The sequence below is a fragment of the Mustela nivalis genome (assembly GCF_964662115.1).
Source record: "Mustela nivalis genome assembly, chromosome: 5".
In the NCBI taxonomy this organism is placed as follows: Eukaryota; Metazoa; Chordata; class Mammalia; order Carnivora; family Mustelidae; genus Mustela; species Mustela nivalis.
In genome coordinates, this window is record NC_139024.1 from 71,388,170 (window position 1) to 71,398,666 (window position 10,497).

General features: G+C 36.4%; 1 long non-coding RNA gene across 1 annotated transcript; it reads right to left on the reverse strand.

Annotated features, from left to right (window-relative positions):
* Nucleotides 1-1,314: 1,314 nt before the first annotated feature.
* Nucleotides 1,315-10,164, reverse strand: LOC309864431. Its single transcript, XR_014311521.1, has 3 exons — nt 10,123-10,164; nt 7,677-7,759; nt 1,315-1,622 (listed from the first exon to the last, which is right to left on the reverse strand). It is a non-coding gene; the product is annotated as an uncharacterized lncRNA (long non-coding RNA).
* Between the last annotated feature and the right edge of the window lie 333 nt (nt 10,165-10,497).

A 10,497-nucleotide genomic window follows, 5' to 3' on the forward strand; every position in this document is an offset into this window, starting at 1 on the left:
TAAATACTGTTAGTTTTATTTTGGAAAAGGGTAATTTGGTGGCACCTGGGTGGCTCAGTCAGTTAAGAGCCGGCCTTCAGCTCATGTCATGATTCCAGGATCAAGACCCATGCGCTGGGGTCTCTGCTCAGCAGAGAGCCTGCTTTTCCCTCTCCCTCTGCAGCTCCTCTTGCTTATGCTCTCTCTCTCTTTCTCTGTGTCAACTAAATAAATAAAATCTCTTTTTTATTTAATTGACACAGAGAAAGAGAGAGATATCACAAGTAGGCAGAGCAGCAGGCAGAAGGAGAGGGAGAAACAGGTACCCGCTGAGCAGAGAGCCTGATGCGGGACTCGATCCCAAGACTCTGGGATCATGACCTGAGCCGAAGGCAGACACTTAACCAACTGAGCCACCCAGGTACCCGTAAATAAAATCTTAAAGAAAGAAAGAAAGAAAAGACTATTTTGTTGGTAATATTGGACCCTGGTGTCTAATGATTTATTAGATTCTGAGCAAATATTAATGGAAGCTATTGAGACTAATGCATGGGACTTTTTCATTGTACAAAGTATAAACTATGATATTTTAAGATATATTTATAGATGTAAATGCCTCAATACCTATTGTGCATCACTAGTGAGAATAAAGACAACAGATTTAAGAGATCAAACCATAGAAAATCAAAATAGACATCAAAATTTTCCCAGTTGACAAATATATTAATGGATCATCCTGTAAAACCCAATTTAAATCTTATTCTCTTGTCATAAAATAAGAAGTGAATACATAGATATACACACACAGACCTGGTAGTCTGTACTGAAAGATACATGTAAGTGATTGTTCTGCACTGAGTGATGTCAGCCCTATCCTTATATAGACTGTACACGGCCATGGTTCGGTGATGGAACCTGCTCTCCATGGGGTACAGCTTTGTTCATAGGCCTCTGTTCTAAGAGTTACAATGATGCTTTTCATCATAATCACAAAGCATTTAATTGACAGACCAATTTAGGCAATAGAGTCTAGATCAAGACAGATTGTAATCTAAGACAGTTAATACTGATCTAGAAAACAGAGGATATGCAGAAACCAAAATCATAAGCAATGACTAATTATAAAGATAAAGCTTAGCAGTTTCGCTGTATTTCTGTTTGGGGTAAGTACATTTTGGACAACCCAACTTTAATTGCTAAATGCTTTAAAGGGCCATCAGGTGCCATTATTTCTCACTGAGCTCTCATTACTCCAAAAATTATACTTCTCTGGCATCAGTGGGTTGGGGGGAAAGACAGGGTGAGGCACACACTGAAAAACAAATAAATCCAGAGTCACTTTTGTACAACATTTAAACTAATTGTTTTAATAGCACATACCATATACACAGCTAATTACCAAAGAACTTTCCTCCTTCATACAGTAACAGATGACTATAGTTGACAAGCATATTTTTTGCATTCCTTAAGGACTTGATTAAACATATAAGAATAAAAATCTTGGGGCGCCTGGGTGGCTCAGTGGGTTAAAGCCTCTGCCTTCAGCTCAGGTCATGATCCCAGGGTCCTGGAATTGAGCCCCACATTGTGTTCTCTGCTCAGCAGGGAGCCTGCTTCCTCCTCTCTCTCTGCCTACTTGTGATCTGTCAAATAAATAAATAAAATATTTTTAAAAAGGAATAAAAATCTTTTGGAAAGGGTAAATAACAAAAAGAAATATATATTCAAGGAAATAATAATAGTAATAATGATAGTAATAACAGCCTTTGCTATTAAATCTTCCTAATGTTAAACTCCTAATATTCTTTAAATATCTTCTGGATCTTATCAATAAATCTTTATTCTAAAAAGATAAGAATAATTTGAGCATTTTCAGGTATTTGCATATTATAATGATAACTGTTTATCAAAAAGAGATGAAACTAAGGAGAACACAATGTTTTTGGAATGTTTTCTAATATAGAGTAATATAGTTTAGTATCTAAAACCTGCAGTTTTAGAGTCAAACAAAATATATCAATATAAAAAGAGGTAAATATTTTTAAGGCTGTTACTCTCTGACGGTGAAAACTTTCAATTGGTTTTGTGAGCCTTAATAAGGAAACAAAATAATTATGATTATAAAACAAAAAAATGTACCCTGAAACAAGGATTGCAACCATTCCTAGCTGGTAAATTTTGTTCAAATTACACTCAGTTCTGCTTTAATGCAACATCTGTGTTTCTAAAAATCTCCACACTCTGGAAAATAATGCAACTGGGGCATGATACTCAAAAAATTTGTCAAAAAAAAAAAAATTTGTCAAGTAGAACACTAAAATTAAAAAAAAAAAAAAAGGATAGAAAAGAACCTAGTAAAAATGGTCACACAGTTTTATACTTGTTAAATAGATAAGAAATACATATATAGTACAGTAGACACTGGCCCTTTACCTAAAAAAACGGCCTGAGGTTTGTTTGTGGAAGGGCTGCGGCTTTTGAGTTATTGTGAAACGTTGCAAGGAAGGTTTTCTGAATCAATGGGAAGTTGTAACACCAGATGTGGATCAGGGTGGGTTGCTGATTGTGTATACATTTTGTGTGTTCTACAAGGCTCAGCTGAACTGTGTGCTATTTCTTTTTCTTTTTTTTAATATTTTATTTATGTATTTGACAGACAGAGATCACAAGTAGGTAGAGAGAGACAGAGAGAGAGAGAGAGAGAGAGAGAATGAATCAGGCTCCCTGCTGAGCAGGGAACCCAATGCGGGGCTTGATCCCGGGACTCTGGGATCATGACCTGAGCCCAAGGCAGAGGCTTAACCCACTGAGCCACCCAGGCGCTCCCTGTGTGCTGTTTCTTGAGCTAACATTGAAAACAAAATGGCCATTTTATCAGCAAAAATTGGCTTATTGGGGAATAGCAGTAATTATAATCCAGGACAAGCAAGCTATGGCAAAAACCACAGGCATGTTCACCAAACAAAGGGGAGGAATGCTCTTTTATAGAGGAAAGTGGGAAGTCTGGGGTTGGGAGAGCGCTGTTACCAACAAAAAGTTCCTTGCAGTAAACTGCGAGTTGAGGTATAATGGTTCTCATTGGCTGGATTGTGACTGTCTCTCATTGGCTGGGTTATTGCCAGGGGAGGAGGAAAACATTTTTTCCGCCTGTGGGGATAGCAAAGCTGTACTGGCTGGCAAGGTCTGTCTCTCCCTGTTGGGTTTACAATTGACTCTGAGTAGTAGGACTTGAGAGCTCCCCCTGCGAAACGTCCTGACATTTTAGTGAGATTTCCCTTTATTAATTTCCATATCTGCTTTCGTCTAATTTTTTTAGCAGATGAAATCATGTATAAGCAAATGCGAAATTTGTCTCATGCTGAACTTTTTCCTTTTTTCTTAAGATTTTATTTTTAAGAAATCTTTCCATCCAGTGTGGGGATGGAATTTACAATCCCAAAATCAAGAGAACTGAGCCAGCCAGGTGCCCCTAAACTTGTTTTTTAATAAATCAATGGCATTGGAACAAATCCACATTTTAAAACATAACCATGATAGCAAAATTGGCTGTATAATATTGGTTGAATCAAAATTTTATTGGTATGTACCACAATATAACAAAAAAAATAATTTATTTGAGATTTGGTTGTCTGATACACCCCAATCTCAAGTAGGAATTAAATGAAAGTAAATGATCCTATCAAGTACAGGTGGAAACTACAGGATAATGACAGTGGAAGTAATTCTTGAGCCAATGTTTCTCAAACTTTAACTTGATTAGAATCAGCTGCAGTATTTGTTAAAACTCAGATTTGTCCCAATCTTGGAATTTCTGTTTTAGTCTTTGTGTTTCTAAAGATTCTCAGGAGATACCTGCCACAACTGGGAAGGGTGTGTGCGCGTATTTTGGAACCTTCTTCGTTACACCTTATCAAATGCTGCAGAAAGCAGTTGACCACACTGTGTCTCAGTACTTAGGTAAAGGAAAACATCTTGGTTACCATTAAGAATATAATTTTCTTATGAAAAAGATCCCGAAAACCTTCCTCTAACCTTTGCTCCAGTGTTAGTAGCAAAACAAACAACAAAGAAAATATAAACAACTTTACAGTTTAAGTTCATGCAGTGTGTTTGGCATTTGGATTACTTCCCAACAAGTATCTGTCATTCTCTGTTATACAGAAACCATGCATTTCTGGTGCAACTGACTTTCTCCAAGGATGAGCCCTGATTAGAATAAATCAGTTAGGTTAAATTTATTTCCTCTGAGCATCCATGGTTTATTCAGAGGAGAACTTCAATGATTTGGAAAGCAATGGTTTCATTCTTTTCTATAAACCTGAATGAAGAAACAGGTCATCCCAGAAGCTGCTGGCAGCCATTAATAATCATAAGACAAGCCAGACAGAAGGCAAACCTAAAATTGCAAGAAACTAGAGCCAAGAAAATAACAGAAAACTAGAGCTGGATTTTTCACTGGACAGAACCTGAAGCCTACACTCCTACTAAAACTATCAACTATGTGAGTGGATTAACCACTTTTAATTTTTAAGCCATTTGGAGATGGGCTTCTCATAACTTTAAAAATATAAAAACATACACACACACACACACACGCACATACACACACACGTCAAAAGAGAAAAAAACAGAAACAAAAACCCTCTTCCTCTACCTCTACCTAAATATGTACAAATAGGGGAAGGAAAAGACAATAAGTAGTAATTAAATCAAGCAGCAAGCATATTGGGAGAATGGAAAGTCTCCATAGAAATCCTCTGATAAACATTATATTTAAAGTGAGCTTTGGGGACGCGTAGGTGGCTCAGTCTGTAAAGTGGCTGGTCATGATCCTGGTTCAGGATCCTGGGGTACTGGGATTGAGCCCACATGTTGTTGGGTTCCCTGTTCAGCAGGGAGCCTGCTTCTCCCTCTCCCTCTCACTCTCCTTCTTTGCTTGTGCTCTCTCACTTTCTCTCTCAAAAAAATAAATAAAGTGGACTTTGTCTATGTTTACATGCAAGCACCAAGATCTTATTAGTAATTGTAAGTGTTCTGAAACAAAGTATCAATTTCAGATAGTAGAACCAGGGTAAATCAACAAAAGGGTGAAAAGATACAAAATATCCAGAACAATGACTTGGAGAAATTAATTCCATGGTCCAGGAATTAGACTAATCTGTACTAATCTATACAGAATGTGAACGCAGTCTCCACTCTAGATAGAATGTAGAGAGTCATTCTTAATAATTCTTTGATCAACATCATAAAATCTCAAGGAAAAGAAGCATTCTAACATATTCTTACAAACAGATGTCTGAACTGAATAGAATTTACCTATCATAACAGAGTTTGGGGCAAAGAGTGAGCAGCACCAGTTAGGCAGTTTACTCCCAACCCACTTACAAAATTTCACCTTAACCAAACTTATCTTATCTGGATATGCTCTATATTTACCAACAAAAACTAAATAACTACTTTATTCTTACCCTGAAGGCCTCAATAGCTTCTTAGAACAAAGTATAAAATAGTTATGTTTCAACAGATGGTTTAGGCTATGCATGGAGGAAGGCAATCTGTGTCCTACTGACCAGACAAGCCTCAAGGGCATTGCCATATTAGATGGGCTGAAATTTTGAGGTTACTCCTAACCAGTATTGAGCAAGGGGCCCTCCACTGGAGTATCTACTGGCAAAGGAAATCATAATGATATCCAGGGCAACCAAGGCGGCATTCATGTATATAAAAGAAGGATAACAAATAGTTTCATAGAAACAAAGTGTTTCCTATTAACAAAAGTGCAGAAGCTCTTTATGTGCCTCTCAATAAGCAGGTTTCATACTTCACAATGGGACACGAAACCTAAGGGCCAAGTGTGTCCAAGGAAAATAAGTCATCAAAAAATAAAGCTGCACGAAAATTATGTGGTGTTATAGAACTTGTTTATTAATACAGTCTCCTAGAATACTTCCACCAAGCAGGTAAAATTGTGGTCCCATTTACTCCTGTTTACCAAACAGTAATAATGTCAAACCACTGAGCTGAAGAAGAAAGAGGATCCCAGGGCACCTGGGTGGCTCAGTTGGTTAAGAGTCGGACTTTTGATTTTGGCTCAGGGTCGTGAGATCTAGCTCTGAGCTGGGCTCTGTGCTGAGTTTGGAGCCTGTTTAAGGTTCTTTCTTTCTCTCTCTCTCTGTCCCCCTCTACCCCTCTCAACTTCAGTTGCATTCTCTCTCTCTCTCTCTCTCTCTCAAAAGGAAGGAAGGGAGGGAGGGAGGAAAGGGGTACCTTAACAGCTTTTGCATATATCAATCTTGCTCTCTTTTATGTAATAAAAACTGCACTATTAGAAATCCCATCCATCAAAAATAATATACATATGTACATTTGGGATGAAAAATACAGCACAGCACAGGGAATATACTCAATAATATTATAAGAATTTTATATGGTGACAGATGGTAGCTACATTTACCATGGTGAACATTTCATAATGTATATAATTGTTGAATCACTATGCTATTCACCTGAAACTAATTATATGCCTACTATACATCAATTAAAATTTTTCAAAGAATGTACATTTTTATCTCTATAGTTATAGGTACATATTAATGGATAATGGGCCATAGGTACATATATGTATATATATGTACATATAGGTACATATTAATGGATAAGAGGCCAGACTTATGTTTTGATTTTCTGGATGTTTTCTCTTTTGTTTTATTTTGTTTTTCTTTTTTCTGGTTGCTTTAACCTTATTTTGGCATCAACAACGTACTTTTTTAAAAGCCTTGTCTGAATGATAGGTTCACCTAAGAAAATCATAGAATACACTCTGAAAAGCAGAATGTATTGCATAATGTTTTTGTGGTTTTGCTGCCTGCCACTGTCACTTCATTATTCAAACTGTATACCTGAATGTTATTCAGAGTATGAACTGTTATTCAAAAATCAATTTAATGGGATATTAATCTATAAAGAATTTAAAACTTTCTGTCATATTTATGATGAACTTTTAGGGTTACATTTGCCTAAAAGAATATAAAGAAATTAAAGAAAATATTTGTCTGGTGTTTAATAGAAAGGGATTATTATATTTTTTTAATGAACATGGTTGGATTCCCAGTTCTACCATTACCAGCTATTACCATATTATATTTCCCTCAGGGCCAAGCAATACATTGGTTTTCTTCTACATAGGTGAGAAAGAAAACAAATCTATGAAAATAAACTAAAGGAATCATTCAGCTATTACCAGCTAGATGACCTTGGACAAATAACCCAATTCCACACTCTCAGGTACCAAAATTTGAGAGGAATCAATAAGTACCACATAGAGCTTTGTGAAGAGCACATTAAATAATGAATATAAAATTATTTCTAAATTAAAAGGTATTCAGTTTTATAATATTTAAAAATTCGAGATTCAAGCAGCTCAGCTACTTACACCTATGTGACCCTGTGACCTTGAGAAGCCATTAACTTTGTTAAAGCCCAACTTCTGCATTTGTACATTGCAGAAAAAATAAATAATATTAACACCTATTCACATATCTTATCTGTAAGATTCTAATAAAATTATATTCTTCAAAGAGCATTGTCAGCTGTGAAATATTATAAAATCTTTAAATAATAGGTGTTCTTGTCCCAATTACACTAACATAAATCCTTAAAACTGAGAGATTAAGTTATACATATTACAGATTACATACCCAATAAAGATAGGGATTCTGACTGTTTTGTTTCTTGATGTATCTTGAACTCCTAGAACAATGCCTGATACATAGTGGGTGTTCTATAAATATTAACATAAACATGGGGAAAAATATATTAGTTTGCATGTTAGTAGTGACGGGTTAAGAAAAAAAGATAATGATTTGTGTGCTGAGAAATCAGCTGGCAATGAGAGTGAAGAATTTTCTGGAGGGTAAGGAAATCATTAGAGAGGAAACAGTGTATTTTTATTCCATGATTCACATTGGAAGTGTGCCTGGGTGGCTCGGTCAGTTAAACATTCCACTCTTGATCTCAGCTCAGGTCTTAATTTCAGGGTTGTGAGTTCAAGCTCTATGTTGGGCTCCAAAAACAAAACAGCAACAACAACAAATTGGAAAAAAAAAAAAAAGCCATATTATATTTCCCTCAGGGCCAAGCAATACATTGGTTTTCTTCTACATAGGTGAGAAAGAAAACAATCTATGAAAATAAACTAAAAGCAATCATTCAGCAATCTAGGGATCTTTTCAAGAAAGAAAATGTGATGTACTTCCTCACATCCTGCCTTTCTTCTTTCCACATTTATTTAGTATATATAATATTCCATGTCCTGTTACATCCCTTTTTTCCTACATCCTATATCTCTATCTGCATGCACACCTAAATTTCAAAATTTCAATTAAATAGTTATTATTCATAATAGTGACACTGGATTCTCAAGAAATGATAAGTTATATTCAGTGTTGTCCTTACTAATACAGAGAGGTATATAATATGTCTCATAAATACTTTTTCTTCATAAAAAGCATCACTATTTTTTAGAGTTGTGGTACTTCTTTCCTCCAAACATTTTAATTAAGCATCTGTTACATGTCATGAAATATAGATTATTCCAAAGAAGAAATAAATATATCCCATACAATAATGGAGTTTATAATTCAGTGAAAGCGGAGAGATTAAACTTCTTTTATCCAGTCAATCTATTTTCCTGGATCATTAATAATTATATATCAGGTTCACATCTTATAAAACTAAAACAACCAAATCTTATGATATGCATCTGGGTCAATAATCTGGATTTTCCTTTCTAGGGAGCTTTACTATTTTTTGTTTGTTTTTGTGTATTTTCTCCATGCATGAGTGCATTATTGAGTACTCTCATATTTTCATGTATTGTTTTCCAGCAGCTTCTATCTAAATATTCATCCACAGCTTACTATAATTATTAATTTACTTGTCCATATCCCCCAACAACTGTAATCTGAGTTTACTAAGATATGGATTATTGTTTGGCTTTGTTTCTCTCATATGTAACAGTACCTGGAATATTATATATACTAAATAAATGTGGAAAGAAGAAAGGCAGGAAGAAGGGAAGGGGATAAAAAGTCACTTGAATACAACTCACAGTTAACTGCAAATGATCATGTGATCTGAACCTGGAGAATTTTTTTTAAGATTTTATTTATTTATTTGTAAAAGAAAGAAAGAGAGAGAATGCTAGTGCACAAGCAGGAGGAGAGCCAGAGGGAGAAGCAGGCTCCTCGCTGAGCAAGGAGCCAGACAATGCAGGTCTTGATCCCAGGACCCTGGGATCATGACCTGAGAAAAAGGCAGATGTTTAACCAACTAAGCCAGGTAGGCCCTCCAAAACCTGGAGAATTTTTAATAGAACTAAATAAATCATGCCAAATAATGTTGGAGATTTAAGAACATAAAAAAGCAAAAGAAACAAAGCTATAGGGGTAAGTTTTATACCAGGAATTAGATCATGTCTATCTACATATCCTAGGAAACATTATATATTCCTTTTGCCATAGGAACCCCAGGGTGGCTCAGGTGGTTAAGTCTCAGACTCTTGATTTCAGCTCAGGTCATGATCTCAGGGTTGTGAGATCAAGCCCTGTGTCAGGCTCTGTGCTGGGCATGGATCCTGCTTAAGATTCTCTCTCCCTTTCTCTCTGCCCCTCCCCCAGTCTCTAAAAAAACAATAAAAGCACTCTCAGAGATATTTAAAATGTGTGTGTGTGTGTGTGTGTGTGTGCACGTGTATACACATTCTTTTGCCACATAAAATGAAGTCACAGCCTACTGAGCTGGACAGAGTCTGGTCTCACAATACAAGTCACCTTAAGCCATGAGAAGCTCAGGTTTCCACAGCCAGACTAATGCAGAACATTGTGGCAGTTACCTCAAAGACACAAGAAGGAGGAGGAGGAAGCACCTAATCATCCTCTATTTATACATTTTTGCCTCAACTACCTGGGCAATTGGCTTAACTCTCCATTTTTCCAGGAATGTGGAGAGTTGGCAGACCTACAAATGGAAATTTGCCCAGTCTTAACCTAGGGTACTAGTCTCTTCATTATTAATCACCCCCACACTCTAAATGAACAATAAAAACAACTAGAAACTCGCCAAGAAATGTTCTACCAAAGTTACCTGCCTGCTGCTTCCAGACTTCAGAAACAGAAACTGAAAAGCGATTTAAAGGAAAGCAAAAGCACAAATAGAAAGCTAGCCTGGCATAGTCCCACAGAGCAGGTTTGACTGGTGTAGCAGCAATCTCACTACCCCTCAGCTTGAATGCTCTAGGATTCCACCCCAAAGGCACACCCCTGGGGATGTGGGATGGTCTCCCACCACCATTCTGTCCACAGCGGGCATTTCTTACTGGTATCTGTTAGGACAGCTGGAAAGATATTATCTTACCAAAACAAACTTTTTTTTTTTTAATTGAAAGTTATGATTGCACCTCCAATACAACTCAGAATGTGGTGCGTCAGCTTTGCTGTACATTTTTTTCCTATTACTATT